We start from the raw sequence: 18365 nt of genomic DNA on the forward strand, positions 1-18365 counted from the left end.
TCACTTTAGAGAAGTATAGATCAAATAGGAGGGGTCCAAACACAGAGCCCTGTGGGGCACCACTAGTAACAAGTTTCGTATCGGAAGTGGATTTGCCTATCTGGACAAGATATTTCCTGTCAGTGAGCCAGTGTGCTATCCAACTTATGATGTAGGACTTTATGCCTAACACAATAAGTTTATCTATGGACTCTGAGAGAGGGATTGTGTCAAAAGCTTTGGGCAGGTCTAGATAAGTGGTGTGTACCATTTTATCCTCATCCACGGCCCTGGTGACTTTCTCGAAGAAGTCCACCAGACTGAACAAGCAGGACCTCCCTTTGACAATGCTAAGTTGGGTCTGGTCCATTGTTTTGAGATTTCCTATGTTGTTATTGATCAGGTCCATGATAATTCTCACCATGGCTTTCTAGGTAACGCTGGTCAAGCTTATGAGTTTGTAGTTCCCTCAGTCAGATGATAGGCCCCCTTGTGCAGAGGGATGACTGCTGCAGTCCTCCATTCCTCTGGGACAAAGCTCGTCCAGAGGCTGTGGTTAAAGAGGATTTCTAGTGGCCCTGATAGATCCTGTTTTAATCTTTTTAAGAAGCATCGTAGAATGTTGTTGGGACACATGGAGACTATGTTTTTGGTCTTAGCATGCTCAGTAATGACCTGTTCCCTCATAATGACTGGTAGGGCGGTGGTTGTGGGAATTTCTTTGGGTGTGGTAGGAAGTGATAGGGAGGAGAAGTTTAAACTGAATTTGTCAGCCAGCAGGTTTGCTATAGTTGCAGGCTGGGTGTAAGTGCTGCCATTCATGATTAACTCAGAATATTGTTGAGCATTTCCCCTGAGATTATGAACATAATTTAAAAAAGCCTTAAAAAAGCCTTATATTTATCGTTCACCTGGGAGGCTATCTTTGCCTCATACTTTGTTTTGGCAGATTGACCAGCTCTCTAATTTGTTTAGATTGGTGAGTGTCTTTTTGCACTGTTTTTGTCTGTTCCTTAGTGGCATTGGAGAAGATTTTTTCCTTTTTTTGCGTAGGATGTTTATGCTAGGGGTCCACCAGGGTGGTTTATTTTTGCCAGTAATCATAGGTTTGACTCAAACAGGTGCTGCATCTTCTATGAAGCTAGGAATGTGGATGTACAGTGTTTATGTGTACACCACAGAGTATGCTCAGTGTCATCTGGGTTCAGAAGGGCTTAGAAATTTAAGAAGCTGTCACTTAGGTTGAGGTAATTGGCATTAGGCCTGGAGTTTGATGAAGGATCTAGATTAATTTTAATACTAAAGGAGATAATTTTGTGCTCAGTTCTTACCAGGGAGGATTTAATGCACAGGAAGGAGCAGCATACCCCCATGTTTGTGAGTGCCATATCTAGGATATTTGTACCTCTAGTTGGGAGCTAACTAGTTGTTCCAGGGTGTTTGCATTGATAAAATCCAAAAACCTCTGAGCAAGTAAATTATAGGTCATATAAGTCTCCCAATTTATGGAGGGATAGTTGAAATCACCCATAATTATCATTTAGCCCGAATGTTAAGAGATTCCAGTAGGTTTAGGTAGTGTTTTATTTATGTATTTATTTAACATTTATTAATTGGGAAAGTCCAACTGGATGTTTATTTATTTTATTTTTATTTTATTTTTATTTTACATTTGTTGACGGAGAAAGTCTGACTAGATATATGTCCATTTTCAGCGGAGGCCCGGGGAGAAAAGCTCCAAATACAATAACGAAATTTCGTAAACAAAATTAAAAAGGATTTTTGACTATTAAGACTCAACTTACTTTAAACATACTTAATATACATATTCTTTACAAGTACAATCATAGAGAATAACATAACACAGAGAGATTGTTGCATGGCTAACAAAAAATTATTATGGAATAATTAAAAAAGGGAAATAATGTATTTAACATTTATGTATTTATTTAACATTCATTAACTGGGAAAGTCCAACTGGATGCAAGTCCTTTTTCAGCGGAGGCCCGGGGAGAAAAGCTTCACTTAAAATAAAAGTAATTCAACAGAGATAGAAGTAGAATATAATCAACACAGTAAAACACAATTAAATATAGAATATAGGGCAGTTAGTGTGATTAGAAACATACTACTAGATATCATTTATACCATTTGTGTTTATATGTATAACTAGTAAGAATGACACATATATCATCAGCATAAAGAACATGCTGGATTAGTCAGGTACCATACATGGACATATCCAATTTTTGGATAGGTGAGTTTTCAGTAACGCTTTAAATTGTGATGAGGTTGTGGTGGATATTATACTAGGAGGAAATTATTCCAGATTTTAGCTATACAGTTGGAGAAGAGGGATTCAGCCTGATTATTGGCAATGGAGACTTTTATCAGGGATTTATTGTTGGATCGTAAAGTTCTGGTACTGGAGTATGGTTGTAGTAGATTTTGCTGGTGCAGGGCAGGTGTCTTTTCTTTCTCGTAGAATAATTTATGGGCCATGGATAGTTGGTTGTAAAGTAGGAGTTGAGGAAACTCTAGCCAGTTAAGCTGCCTGAGTGATATGCAGTGATGTGATTTGGAGTTTGAGTTGCCTGCAAATCTTGTAATTTTATTATAACATGTTTCAAGTTTTGTGAGGTCAGATTTCCTAAGGTTGGTGAGAATTGGAGATGCATACAGAAGGGTTGAGATTAAGTGTGTTTGAGCTATGGTGGCTTTAGTATTGTTTGTGAAGTAAAGTTTATTCCTATACAGGGTACCTAGTTTTTTGTGGACTTTTTTAATAGTATGAGCTATGTGGAAATCAAATCTCATGTTATTGTCGATTTCAACACCAAACAGCTTTGTACGGACATGTAGTAGGTGTGTTTTTTCCAGACATATGTTAGGAGATCTCTGGATAGCAAGGATATGATAGGGTGGAACACCTAAGGTTAGTTGGGCATGGAGAAGTTAAGTGAGTCATATTGTTGGACCAGTCTAGTGGTGTACTTGTCCATTACAAACATTGAGACACCTCCTCCCTTTGTTTTATCGTAAGCTGAGGAAGATTGAAGTGTATGAAAGGCATTGTAGCCTTTGACAGCCAGGGTGCTGTCTATGGTTCTGAACCATGTTTCTGTGATTGCACATATGTCTACATTCTCCAGGGTGAGGAGTGCTTCCAGGGAGTATAGTTTTTGTTTAAACTCCTAGCATTGAGCAGCAGTACCATTAGGCAGTTGTGAGTGATTTTTGTTATGTTAGAGGGTTTAACAACTTGTCATGGCGTGAAAAAGTCCCTATGGGGATAGATAAAGTTCTTGCCAGTATCTAAAAGCCAAGTGGTGACAAGTGTAACTCATCTATGGCAAAGAGTCATGGTTTGTCTCTAATGTATACACAAGCTGACAGATATTGGATATCATAGTTGTGACACCAGAAACTAAACTAATTGTTGAAGTCAGTCATTTTTTTGCTGGTACTGTGACATCATCATTGGTGAAGGTAAGATTCTACTCAAGGATAGATTTATACCCACCTGTGACACATATTCAGAAAGCTCTATCATGTCTCTCATCATATAGTCTGGTGAAGTACATCTTAGGTGCATGGACTATGACTTTGTCATCATACTGGTACTTGTGGTGTAAAGACTTAAGTGCATGCATGATCTCATGGATCCTGGCTCCAGATAGACAGCTGACTATGATCTTCTCCTTGTTCAGCTTGGTAAGTGGGACATCAGTATGCATTACAATGGAATCCCCAATAACTAGAATGTTTGGCTGTTTGGTGTGTTGCCTTATGAGCTTGGAAGTGGGCTACTATGATTTTAAGAGCTATGTGGACAACGCAGTGGTGGAGTGGTAGTGTTGTGGCCTCACAACAAGAAGTTCTGTGGTTTGATTCTTGGCTGGGGTGTCTTTTGTGTGGAGTCTGCATGTCCTCCCTGCATTCGTGTGGGTTTCCTCCGGGTGCTCCAATTTCCTCCCACATAACAAAGACATGCATCTGGAGCATTTCTCCCTGGGCCTCCACTGAAAATTGACTTCATTCCAACTCGGACTTTCCCGGTTAGCAAATGTTAAATAAATAAAATGTGTTGCGCAAGGCACTGTCTTTTTTGAATGTGCATAGGGCCTCTGAGAGATGCTTTTAGGAGGTCTTGAAGGTTTGGGTAGATTACATGTCAGTGCCTCCACATATGTGGGTCAATGTCTTTGTTCCTTAGTGTTGGTAGTGAGTGTTTTGGGCGTAACACTGACAACCTGGTTTGCATTTTTTGTGTGTGCATATGAGAGCTTTGCCTCCAATGGCATTGTGTACCTACATCTCTCACATACTGTGTTTGTCTGTTCTAAAATTGTTTGTCAGGGAACATGAGGCATTTACTACACTGCTTCAGGATGCCCATATCCACCAGGCTAGAAAAAGAGATGACAGGAAAGCCCTATCAATTATACCAGATCCTTGTTAGATGGGAAGGCGTAGGGGAGAGTCACTTAAAGGTCTCATTGAGAGTATTTAGTAATATACTGTAGGATGACCTGCAGCGGTGCTGCCCTCTGCCAGACCAGCAACTCTTTGAGCAGCTATGATCAGTGGGTAACTAGAGAGAGCATTTCCTATAGAGGATTTTAAACTGTAGAGGTTTTCATATATACAAGGCATGGGTAACTGTGTTTGAGCATTTTACACAGTTAAGCCTGAAGGCCAATCAGATAAATGCACAATAAGCCTTCCACCAGCAGTTCCCAATGCAAATGGGTTGCATCTGCCCTCTGCTCCCACCAGGGTGCAGAATAAAACCTTCTTAATGTAAAATGAACTGGTTTTAAGCTCATGTGCAGTAACAAATGCTTTACAACAAAAGGCAAAACTCCTGCAATATCAGGAATCCTTGGAAATAAGTTCACAAAGCCTGAGAAATATTCCCAGCTACAGAAAATGTGCACATACATTGAAAAACTTCTACAAACACAGAAAAACATAGAAATATTTTGGCAAACTCAGGAGAACTTTGGCAAATTCAGAACAGCTTTTTCAATGTCAGAGGAGGCTAGGAAATATCAGGATACTGTCAAAACGACCTAAGAATGGTACAGTAACAAACAGATGATGTTTCTTTAACAAATACAGGTTGAAAAATAGTGATAAATTTAAGCAAATCAATAATGCAGTACTGAGCTGTTAAATAGCACTGAGATAGCTTGAGTAAGCACAAAAAATACTTATATCAGTTTTGTAATTCCAAGGGTCTTGGAGTCACAGGCATCCAAGCTGGGCACAGGGAAGCCCTTAATAAATGAGCCTGGAAAGCTAATTATACCTCAGATTTGGCTTTGGTAGACTTGATTATTCCCCTGAGTTGCTTGTTAAGTTGATGAAGGATCTTTTACCTTGATGAGGATTGCACCTCTTAATTTCTTTATTTTGCTGTACAACCTATTGATGTTGAAATTTCACTAGACTGTCTTTGTTAGAGTTGATCCTGCAGCCCATCTGGGTAGGTATAGCTGTCTCTATGCAACTGTTAATGTAATTATACAGGATTTCTGTGAATGATTCTGCATAGGCAATGGTGTTCTCAGGATATGGGGAGATTGTAATGTTAACAGAGTATCACTTAGTAGTAAGATATTTGCCCTAAAATAATTCCTAAAAATTCCAGGATTAACCACTGTGTTTGGTTTCACCTTTACTTCAGATGGGAGAGCTTTATGGTCTGACTTGACCAGCAAGTGCATTACACTAGGGAGGGTGCAATGTTCCACCATATTTGTGAGGACTAGGTCAATGATGTTTATCCCAGTAGTGGATGTACAGACTATCTGGTCCAAGGTTTTTCCATTTACAAAGTCCTGGAATCTTTGGGCCTGCATAATAAGGACAATGTATGATTCTCTAGTTGGACTGGGGTAGATAAAGTTGGCCATAATTATGTTACTGAATTTCACAGAGAGTGTTTTCAATACATTTAAATACGTGTTATGGTTTTCCTGGATCATGGGGGGGGGGGGCTACTACTTGTAAGGATATTGAATGGGGCATTGTCTAAGGTAGTTTGGATGTGGAGAAATTCAACCTCATCATACTGATGGTCCAGCCTACAGGTATGTTTGCTTTTAATTTAAATAAAGACACCTCCACCTTTTGTCCCATCCTGTGCAGTAACTGGGCTAAATGTGTGTAAGACATTGTAGCCATGCACTGCCAGGGTGCTCTCCAAGGCTTTAAAGCATATTTCAGCAACTACACAAACATCTACATTCTAAGGAGAGCTTGCAAGGAGTGAGTTTTCTTGTTTAGACTCCTGACATTGATTAGTAACACCTGGGCTGGTTTAGCTATGTGAGCAGGTTTATCAGGTTGGTAATTACGAAAAAAGGCAGTTTGGGGGTGGGCAAGTGTTTAGGCCATATTAAAAATCCCAGATGGGATAGGTTCAGACTATCCCTGGAAAAGTAGCATGGTCTGTTAACCATATCCTCCCAGACTGACAAATACTGTACTAGCTTTGAATGCTACCATACTCTGAGCTAATGTTTTAGGTCAATTGTTTTCTGTTTCTTACAATGGAGCCTCCTATGACCAAGGCATTGGGTTGTGTGGTGGTGTGCCTTATGGGCTTAGAACCTGAGACACTGTGGGATGTGGCCATATATTTTGTGTTGGATGACTATTTGTTTGAGCAAGTCTGGCAGGTCTTTTTTGTTTATGGAGATTACATTAAAGAGCCTCGGCATACATGGGCCTATGTGTCTGGTCCATAGTATGTGAGGTGGGAGTAGGTTTGTGTTACTGAAAACCCATTTATTATAAATGCTTGTATGTAAGAGCCTTGCCTTCTAAGGCATTATGTAACTACAGCTATCACACACCATATTATTTTAGAATTAAGGGGCTGTCAATAAATTTGAGGTAATTGTTACATTGCCTCGGGATACCCATATCTACCAGGCTGGCTGCATAGCAAGAAGGGAAGTACATGTCCATGACTATAGATACTTACTTTGTGTTCTACAAGGGGATGGTACGAGAGGGGTTTATAGCTGACTAGCTTGGTAGCTGTAGGAGTATAGACTTCAAACAGGACTAAGGCCAAACTTGTTGCGGGGTGGCTTTCAGTGCACAAACAAGTTGCTCTTTGCATGATTAAGTATTGTGGAAATTTCAGGGGTAGTTTTAATAATAATTTCAGCTATATGTGCCTGCACATATACAGGGTACTGCTAACTGTCACTGCATGATGAACAGTGTCGCACAAATGTGCTGAATTTGCATATATACAGGGCATCGCTAAATGTCACTGCATGATGAACAGTGTCGCACAAATGTGCTGCATTTGCATATATACAGGGCATCGCTGTCACTGTATGATGAACAGTATTGCATAAATGTTTTGAATTTGTAGAGGCAGAGAAAACTGATTGAACAAAGCAAATTGTCCTCTTACCAATCAGTCTCACTTCAAGTCTTCCTGTGTGATTTCCATCCAGCTCAGGCAGACCAGGCCACCTTCTACTGCCACTAGAAAGGCAGTCCCAGGCTTTCATAATGTAAAATCACACTACAGTTAGCCCAAAGGGAATTCAAACATAATAAATTAACTAGAAACACACACTTTTAAAATGACTACAACGCAGAGAAACCAGCAGCAAGTCAATAAAATGAAATGGCACTTTACAATAATGAAATGCAGAAAAATACAATAAATAATTTGAAAATACATCAGCAGTACTCTAATGTTATATTAAAATGCAAAGCATCAATTTAAAGTACTCATCTATGCTAGGATGGCACTGGATACAACCCAAACACTCAAAATAGAGTGAAACATTGTTCATAGGAGGTTACTAGGCTAGTGGTCCTGCAGCCCTTACAACCCTAGCCATGTAAATCCCAAGTTACTCCAATTTTCCTTATTAAGTAGACATTCTTTGCAAAGTTAGTCTATGATCAATACTGACTCCCCCTGTCCATAAGGGATATGGGTGACATCCCCTGGGGTGAATTTGCCATTTCCCATCCATTTGTCCAGGTTACACTTGAATAGGGTCAGTGAGGAGCTCTGCTTCATGTGAATTGGAAGTTTATTCCAGAGGAGCGGCAGTCTCTGGGAGACATATTTGTCTCGCCACCATGTTCTGTTAATGTCACAGGCTAAGTTTAGATCCCTAGAGAAAGTGGATCTTGTGCCATTAGATTTGCAGATGTGAATTATTATTATAACTTGTTGGGGGGGTGGCTTTCAGTGCACAAACTAGTTGCTCTTTGCATGACTAAGTATTGTGGAAATTTCAGGGGTAGTTTTAATAATAATTTCAGCTCTATGTGCCTGCATATATACAGGGTACCACTAACTGTCACTGCATGATGAACAGTGTTGCACAAATGTGCTGAATTTACATATATACAGGGCATCGCTAAATGTCACTGCATGATGAACAGTGTCGCACAAATGTGCTGCATTTGCATATATACAGGGCATCGCTAACTGTCACTGTATGATGAACAGTATTGCACAAATGTTTTGAATTTGTACAGGCAGACAAAACTGATTGAACAAACCAAATTGTCCTCTTACCAATCAGTCTCACTTGAAGTCTTCCTGTGCGATTTCCATCCAGCTCAGACAGACCAGGCCACCTTCTACTGCCACTAGAAAGGCAGTCCCAGGCCTTCTTAATGTAAAATCACACTACAGTTAGCTCAAAGGGAATTCAAACACAATAAATTAGCTAGAAGCACACACTTTTAAAATGACTACAATGCAGAGAAACCAGCAGCAAGTCAAAAAAATGTAATGGCACTTTACAATAATGAAGTGCAGGAAAATACAATAAATAATTTGAAAATACATCAGCAGTACTCTAATGTTATATTAAAATGCAAAGCATCAATTTAAAGTACTCATACATGCTAGGATGGCACTGGATACAACCCAAACACTCAAAATAGAGTGAAACATTGTTCATAGGAGGTTACTAGGCTAGTGGTCCTACAGCCCTTACAACCCTAGCCATGTAAATCCCAAGTTACTCCAATTTTCCTTATTAAGTAGACATTCTTTGCAAAGTTAGTCTATGATCAATACTGACTGCCCCTGTCCATAAGGGATATGGGTGACACCCCCTGGGGTGAATTTGCCATTTCCCATCCATTTGTCCAGGTTACACTTGAATAGGGTCAGTGAGGAGCTCTGCTTCATGTGAATTGGAAGTTTATTCCAGAGGAGTTGCAGTCGCTGGGAGACATATTTGTCTCTCCACCATGTTCTGTTAATGTCACAGGCTAAGTTTAGATCCCTAGAGAATGTGGATCTTGTGCCATTAGATTTGCAGATGTGAATTATATCCATCAAGCAGGGTCAGAGACTGCCCTGTAGGCCAGGCACAAGTCTCCTCTCAGCAGCCTATATGATACAAAGTGCAGAGACAGGGTTTTAGTCTATCCACTTACATCCAGGTTTGAAGGCCATGTATTTTCTTTGTGAAGAACCTCTGTGGTCTCTTCAGCTGCTGCAGGTGTCTGTTGAGGTACATGCAAAAGGGATCATTGTACTCTATTAGTGGTCTGATGCAGGTCAAGTACAGTGGCTCTATAACATCCTTAGACCTGGATGCAATGCCCCTACTTATGAGGTGAGCAATGTTGAATGCCTTCCTTACCAAAGTGGAATCTTGGTGGCCAAAGTTCATTTTGCTATCTACCTATGTTCCTAGGTCTCGCACCACTGGGTTTGAACTCAAGGGGGTAGTTTTTTGCATTTCGTTTTAGACTGCGGTATTGGCACCAATCATTAGTCTGTGTTAGCCCTTCCTGTAGTATGTTAGCATCGTTGGGGGGGTTCAATGATTGCACTCAATTTGCCATCATCAGTGAACTTAGTAGGACAAAGGCCATCTAATTTAGCCTAGACTTCTGAGAAGTAGATTGCGAACAGTAAAAGGTCCAGTATAGAGCTTTGTGGTATGCCACTGGTGACAAGTGTACTGGTAGAGGTTGACTCACCAACTTTAACAGTATGTGTTCTGTCAGTGAGCAGATTGGCTACCCATCTAGCAATGTAAGGGTTAATCCCCAGCTGACAGCATTTTTCCACATTACCTGAGTGGGGGATTGTGTCAAAATCCTTGGGCAGGTCAAGGTGGGGGGTATGTGCTGTCCTACATTCATCCAGGGATTTGATGACTTTTTCAAAGAAGTCTACTAGGTCTAATAAGCATGATCTACCCTTAACGAAGCCAGACTGGGTTGGGTCTAGAACTGGAGGTTGGCTATATCTTTGTTGATAAGGTCCATGATGATTCTTTCCATAGCCTTGCAGATGAGACTGGTTAAACTTATGGGTACTTATTTTATATATTTATTAACATTCGATTACTGGCAAAGTTCGACTGGCTAGTTGCCGATTTTCATTGGAGGCAATGGAAGAAAAGCTACAAAGTATAATAAAACATTTTAAGAACAAGAATTTTACAATCTTCAAAAATAATACAAAAACATTTATGCTTTAAAAAACTATATCAAATTAGACTAATGTGAAAATATTGGTTGAGAATAGGTTCGGAGATTAGTACTAAGCTAACTGCCCTTGGGTGCCATTTTAAGCCTAGCCAATTACCCGATGTAAGAATCAAACTCTGCACTTTGTGTCTGTAAGGTAAAAAAAAACTTAGCCATTATGCTAACAACTAAGATATACCTTACAGGGCAATGGTTTAATGTTTACAGAAATTATAGAGAAATTCTATCCAGTATATAGAGAAATTAAAGGTAGGTTATATAATACAAACAGAAACTGTAATAAAAAGTGAGAGAGAAAAAACAGGGCTTTGACATATTTAGAAAGAAAGAAAGTCAATGGAGAGAAATTGAAGCAAAGAAGTCAATGAAGAAGGGAGTAAGGAGATATAAGATATGAATAGATTTACTTGCACTAGTGTAAAAGTCTTGATAGGCATTCCACATAGCTTATATGAAACTTTCAGGGAATCAAGATTCAGCCAAAACTTTAAAAAGGTAGTGCCATCTAACATTATCAAAGGCTTTCTCTCCATCCACTGAAAGTAAGGCCTTTGAAAAAGTGAAGTGATAGACCTTTTCTAACCATTGTGCTGCCTTTAATGTATTGTAACATTAAGTCTGGACCTTAATGAACCTACCCGATCCTGATGAACTAGGGAAAGAAGGATATGAGAAAGTCTTGCCACCCAAATTCCCATATAGATTTTATTGTTAACATTTAACAATGATATAGGCCAATATTGGAAATCCCTAGAGGATTTTTGCCCTGTTTAAGTACAGGAGGCACCATCCCACCTAGTGAAGCCAAATGGCATGCCCTCCAAAGGAGTCCCTCAGCAACTGGAGGGAGCACCTTATAAAAGTCTGATGGGATTTGATCCAGGGGCCTTATTAGTCTTTTATCTCTTAATGGATTGAAATAGTTCTACAGCTTTACAAGGAGTCAAAGTAGGCAAAGTGAGTTTGGGGAAACCTAGCACTGTTTAACTACCCTAAAATCTACCTGGCTCTGAATATCCAGCATTAGATAGTGTAGCATTTGGGCTATCCTGTTCCATCATGAGAAACACAGAATTTTGCCTGGTCCTATATTTCTATTTCCTTGCTAGTCTAGAGGAAATGGAAGAAGAGGTCTCATAGTATTATATCCTGAGCTTACCTAGGGTGATATCTGTTTTCATGTTAATAATCTCTTGTATATTGTCCTGCACACCACTGTGATTCATTTGCTGAGATCTTAATGACAACATTTTCTTGCACTGGTCCAGAAATGCGCAGTTTTAGATTCCAGAGAGCTCAAAGGGAATTCACCTAAATCCCCAACAGAGCATGAACAAAGTCTTTCTATGCATCCCATATTATATGAGGACTATAATGAGATTTGAAATGATAAAATATCCAGAGTAATGTCCTCAAGGAGTTTTGAAAAATTGGGTCTCCTAACATAATATGGATATAGTCTCAAGGACCTGGGTTGAGAAAGGGTTAACTCCAAGAACTGGTATAACAGCACCTCATAACCAGAGTACAGTCATGGGGCTATCTGGAATGCTAGAACTAAATCTAATAACTCAGCATTAATATAAACCCTGCCAATCCTAATCAATATTCCAAAGCATGAGAATGATGAGTGCACCAAGACTGAGAAGGACTAGCTGCTAATCACAGGTCAGTCAGCAGCATTTCAAGACTACAAGTCTTAACATATTTGACATATCCTGAGATACAGAGTGTGTGATGTGCAGGAGAATCAATGGGATCTGCAGTATGATTAAAATCACCCATAAGATCCACAGAACCTCTGACATTGTCCTACATGAAGTCAAGTAGCCTCCTTCAAGCTGGCACTCCCATGGTTGGGTGAAAATAAACTGAAACAAGTGTCAAGACATTGCCTGTAAAGCACACAGTGGTGCCTGCTACTTCCCCTCCTGTCAGGCAAACTAAATACTTGCAACACCTGAATGGTGAAAGAACTGCTATGACTAAATAAAATGCTTCCTTCCCTGTGCTTCCCATATGAATGGGCCAAGCGAGATATTACTTCAGACCTCCTTTAGTGCAGCTTTAAAACCCATTATGGAAAAGGTGGGTTTCTTGCACTTCCAAAACATCTGGCATACATGTTCTAATCCATGTGAATAAATAGCCCTTCTGTATGGGGGAGTGAATCCCATTCATATCGACACAAAGGAGGTGTAACATGAACAGAGTATAGTGAAGAAAAAATAAAATACCCCCTTAACCACAGCAGGAATCCAATAACTATGGCACTCATGGGAATTACTTTGCCTAATTATTCACGTGGGTAGAAGGTGAAAACAAACAAATTTTATGGGCAGAGGAAAATCTATATATGTAGTATGCTGTAACACTTAATCAGTGTCAGTGGTCTGGGCTGATAATGTCAATCATAGCCTCTTTCTATGTCACAATGTGGAAAGCATATAAGCAAAAGAGTCACATCTGACCTCCTTCAGTTGACAAGTAAATCAAGATTAAGGTCCCTTGCTTTTGGCTTCGCCTGTTTAGCATCAAGTGAAAGCACAGCTGCATCAGCCACCAAGCATTTCCTTTCAACTGTAGCTGGGATCCAGTTCATGGTCTCAGGGATCAGCACATCGGCCTTGTCTCTAAGATGTAACACAGCTTCATCCAACTGAGTGAAAACATATGGGGAATCTTGAAGGAGTACTTTTAATCTTGTAGAGTACAAAACAGAGGACTGAATTAATTTTTTTTTGAAGGAGACATACCAAAGAGAGCCACTGCTTCCTGTTCAACATAACCCGTTCCGATTAGTCATTGTCAAAACATATCGTCTTCACCAAATAAAGTATGCTGCCCTTCTGCCAAGCCACACATAAAACTATTTCTTTTTGATGGAAAGAAAGAAAAAGTACAATAATTGCCCTTGATGGAACCCTTGACTTTGATACAAGTGAAGGGATCTATGTACACTCTCCAAATGCAACTTTGCTGCAGTATGGAGTGGTTGAATCTGTTGTGATGTTGCTCCATTGGCACCAGTAGAAGAACTGAAGTCGTGTCTGAGAGGATTCTGCCATGTCTGCACCAACGATTTCCTCTGAAACCAATATTTTTCAAGGTTTGCTTTTCCTTTAAATGGCAATTTCTTTGAAGGCATAGATAGAAAAGCTTAAGATAGGTATCCTTCCCAAAAGTGAGAAAATTCTCAAAACTGTGAACATCCCCTGGAGATCGTGGATTTAGCTGTTCACACAGGAGACAGCAGAACCACAAGCCCACATGACTTTTTCTCAGACCTTTGAAAAATCTTTTGACAAATTTCAGCAACACTAGAGGCATCGTCAGTCAGTACTGCCAGTCAAGTGCAATTCAGATCATAGTAATTATGGTAATAACAGCAATAATTTAATCTGAATAAACATTAAAGAGGTAGGTAAATTTTAAAGAGTGCATTTTAATTAATTTAGTAATATATGAACTTTGGAGCAGATCTTTCCAGATTTTTTGGTTCCCCCAAAACAATATAGTACCATAAGGTGCTTGTCAGCATATTGCACATGATATTAAGTGGCTCTTGTTAGAGCCTTGACTGCATGCTATTGGATATAGTTATTTGTTGAGCACATCACACAGAAATAATCTGGAATTTCAGAACAATGATCTAAAAACAATGAAAAGCATTGTTTTCAGAAAAATTAGAGCTGGCATAATGATTAAGGTATTTACCTCACATTCAAGAAATACAGGGTTTGATCCTCACTAAAAACAATTTGACTATTTTTAAAAAGGTCCACTAGGGCAGATAACCTAGTGCTTACCCATGAAAGATGAAATTATTATATGAAAAAAAAAATCACACAAGCAAATGTAAAGGTATAAGAATGAATTGCTTGAAAGCAACATAAATTAAAGTGGGATAACTGTCTATAGAGACAATGGGATGTGTTATAGTGTCCCCTACCACAATTAAGGGGATATAGTACAAACAAGTGCAAGTTATGCATAAACTTGTAAATAAGTAGGTTAACTTTACCCTAGATACTGAAAGTAACGACCAAATCAGATGTCTAACAGTGCTATTTTTTTCGATGATAGAAAATGTCAAGTTTAAGAAGGCACACAAACATGAAAATGGGAAGGTCACAAATGAGAAACTATTTATTGTCAATAAACTAAATGCATTATTTGCTGATTTAATTAAAATATAAACCAAGGTTCTGAAAAGGGCTTTGAACTTGTTCTTCCTATTTGTGTGATAAATTAGTTTTGTGTTTGTTGACCTTAAAATGCTGTTTTGAAAAATTAGATTCAGATCTTACTTCCTTTGAAAACTATCATTAAATGCATTATCATACATGATAATACAGTTGAATTTCTAGTACTGTCTGTTTTACAGGATGAGGTAGATTTATTGCTTTTTAATCAGCATTATATTCAGATAATGTATTATTATCATCACAGGTGAATTATCAAGACTCAGCTGCAGTTATGAAACAGAAATTCATAACTCAATCAAATTATCTTAATGTTAACAACACATATTTAAAATATGTTTTTCGGGAGGCATTAACATAATGCCTTTTACAAATAACGTGTAATTTTGATTAAACAGTAGTGGAATAGATAAAACAGAAATTAATATTGTACTCAAGAACATGGCAAGAGAGGCAAACAGTCTGATTTAATGGTGAAATATTCTAATAAATCTCATCTGCTATAAGCTGCCCAAAGATAATGGGTAAGCTTAAATGTTTTTGCTACTTTCTTTAAAGCAACTGAGAAAAAGAGTGAACTTTGAAAACTAACTTTCCGTGTTTTTTAAGGATGAAGAGTGAAGAACAAATGATTTCATGCCATACTAAAAGTGCTTATCTTGACCCTATAATAAGCAGTGGTGTGTTTTAGCCTACATTAACTATTCTCTTTAGTGTGCAGCACTAGGTTATAATCTGTTCCTTTTCATTCTGAAGACCATGTAGGTCATGTAGGGCATATAGTCCTGTTATTTATTGATATCAGAAGAAAAATGCAAAATGTGTGCTTTAAATTTTGAAAATACTATGCAACAACAACATTATATTTGGTTTAAAAAGATACAGCCTGATTCAAAGCAATGGAAAAAGGTAAAACGGTTCACATCTCATACCACCACATAGCCAAAGCTTTTGACACAATCCCCCACTCAGACATAGTAGAAAAGCTAAATAAACTGGGACTAAACCCATATTACACCTGATGGATTGCTAACTGGCTCACAGATAGATGTAAAAAATCAAAATAGAGGATGTTGCCTCCACAGAGGGACCAGTCACCAGTAGGTTCTCCCATGGTACTGTGCTAGGACTTCTCTTTTTTAGCATCTACTTCTCTGAAGTAAAAGTCAGTACCAAAGGACTGTGACTGACTAAGTTTGCAGATGATTGCAAGCTAGGGGCATTCATAGACTCCCCAAATGGCTTAGTCATCCTGCAGGAAGGTTTGCCCCAAATAAATGTCACCTAAATCTTGGACTGAAACTAAGTGCAAAAAATGCATTGTCATTCCCTTTGGGAAGTCATCTACCCATGGCAATTTCCAGACTAACAATATTCCCTTAAGAGTTGACCTAGTTGTTTGAGATATGGGAACTTATATGGTCAGTGACCTATCTTTCAACCAACACGTGCCCATTGCTGTAAGAAAGTATTCTGTATTACACAGCTTATAAACAAAGGGATTGTGTCTGGATCTAGGGATTTCATTGTCTCCCTGTTCTCAACCCTCATTAGGCCAATTATTGAGTATAGTGCCCCCTTTGGCATGTATCTGTCCAGATGCACAGATATATGCAACAGCTGTAATACCCACAGAGATACCTTCATAAAAGGATACATAAAAGGATTTTAAAACATAGCCATGTAAATATGTACATATGTGCAGTACTGCAATGGGGGCCTTCATGGCTTACAGTTTTGCAGACATAATACCTGACCACTTCCACTTAATAATAATAATAATAATAATAATAATAATAATAATAATAATAACAATAATAACAGCAACAATAATACATTTTCCACTGGATGCAAAGCTTTCTCTCTCCTTAGTCACCATCTCTGGAATGCTCTGATATTTCGCATTCAGTCCTAAATTATGGTATTAAATCAATAAGACTACCGTGTCTCCTCTAGCTAGTTATTCTGATAGTACATAAGAACAGAAGAGCAGCCACAGATGTAATAACTTGTAATTAATTCTTTCTTTTTATTATTTAGATAGTTTGATAGGTTAGTACTAAGCGTATGGCTGTAAAGACATTGATAGCTTAATTTCCTAACACCAGGTATAAATTTAATCTCTGAGGATGGCTTTGAATGTCGCCAGGATGCTACTTTGTCTAATGTGCAAAACCAGTCTGTTACAAAGAAGGGGAACGTTAAGTAAAAAGCCTATCATACTGGCTAGTGCTACTGAACTTACAGTGGAGGGGTATGTCATTGCATTAGGTGTCTGATAGCAAGTTTGCACTATAAAGGTGAAGAAGACCAGAAGACATAAGGTATTTCTCAGCACATATTGCTAAAGAAAGGGGACATATCAAGAGCCTGTATGAAGTGGAGTAGAGGAAGAGCGATTTTGACCTGTAAGGTTAGCTTCAATTGTTGTAAGCCATTCTTTAGTTTGTTTGGATCCTTTCACGTTATAAAAGATGTTTAAGTGGGTATATTTCAAAGGTGGTATGTTATTCAATGATGGGTTTAATAAGGGAAGTGTTTAGAAGGTGAAGACATCCTTTGACCTAGATGAGATGTGCAAGTGGATAACCTTGCGGGGCAGAAGAACTTCTTAATAACAACCAAAATATGATGGTCAAAAAGTATATCACTGTATGTGTAGGATCGTGTGTCTCTAACAAAAAAAGACTGTTTTGAGGAGGGTTCCAGTGATGTGAGAAGAGAAGGGGGCATGGGATTTATCAAAGTTCAATATATTGCACTTCTTGGCATTTAGAGTGAGTCTGTGGCTAACATACCAAACACTCTGATGTGCAATATGGGTAGCACGGGGAATTAAGAGCTGCACTCAGTATGCAGGCATACACAAACTTGAACAGCCGGAGATGTTAGATGCCTGATTTCACTTCTGTAAAGTAAATGCCAAATAAAAGGGGACCCTAGAATGAATCCCATGAAACACCAGTAGTGACATCTCTATAACTTGTGAATCTATACCCCACCTTAACAATGTGAATTCCGTGAGTAAGCCAGTTTGTAATGTAATTATTAACATTAAGACTGGAGAGTTTGCTTATGATACTCACATGAGGAATGCTCTCAAAGACCTTGATAAGGTCAAGGTAGGCCATGTAAACAGTTTGGCTCTCATATAACACTACCATATCCTTGTGAAAAAACCTGCTTGCTGGAGTAGACCTGACCTGCCTTTGTTAAATCCAGGATGATTATGATCAAGGGTTTGGGGGCTGCTTGTATTATTGTTGCTTAGCTGAACAATAATGCATTCTTTAGGTTTCAGACTATGTGAGCAAGTCTCTACTTACACAGACCCTTGTGGGGAATCCTTTGCTGAGAGGTACAGCTGTGGCAGTTTTATAAGCTTTGGGTATATAGTCTGTGGAGATTTGAAAGTTAAAGAGATTTAGTAGCGGGTTGGGCTGCGTCATGCTTGACGCTTGCAAGCAGACATCCTGAAATATATTCAGGAGCATGAAACTAGTATTGTTAGTTTTGGAGAATAATAATCTGACTTTCTCTGTTATTATTATTATTAGTGTACTAGTAACAGGAGAAATGGGCAGGCAATTGGATTTGGATAGCAGCAATTGTTTTAGGTGTTGGAGTGGAATATACCAGTGGAGACAACATTGGAGCAGGAATAGG

Source organism: Protopterus annectens, chromosome 6.part0, assembly GCF_019279795.1.
Source record: "Protopterus annectens isolate FY-2018-M chromosome 6.part0, PAN1.0, whole genome shotgun sequence".
NCBI lineage: Eukaryota > Metazoa > Chordata > Ceratodontiformes > Protopteridae > Protopterus > Protopterus annectens.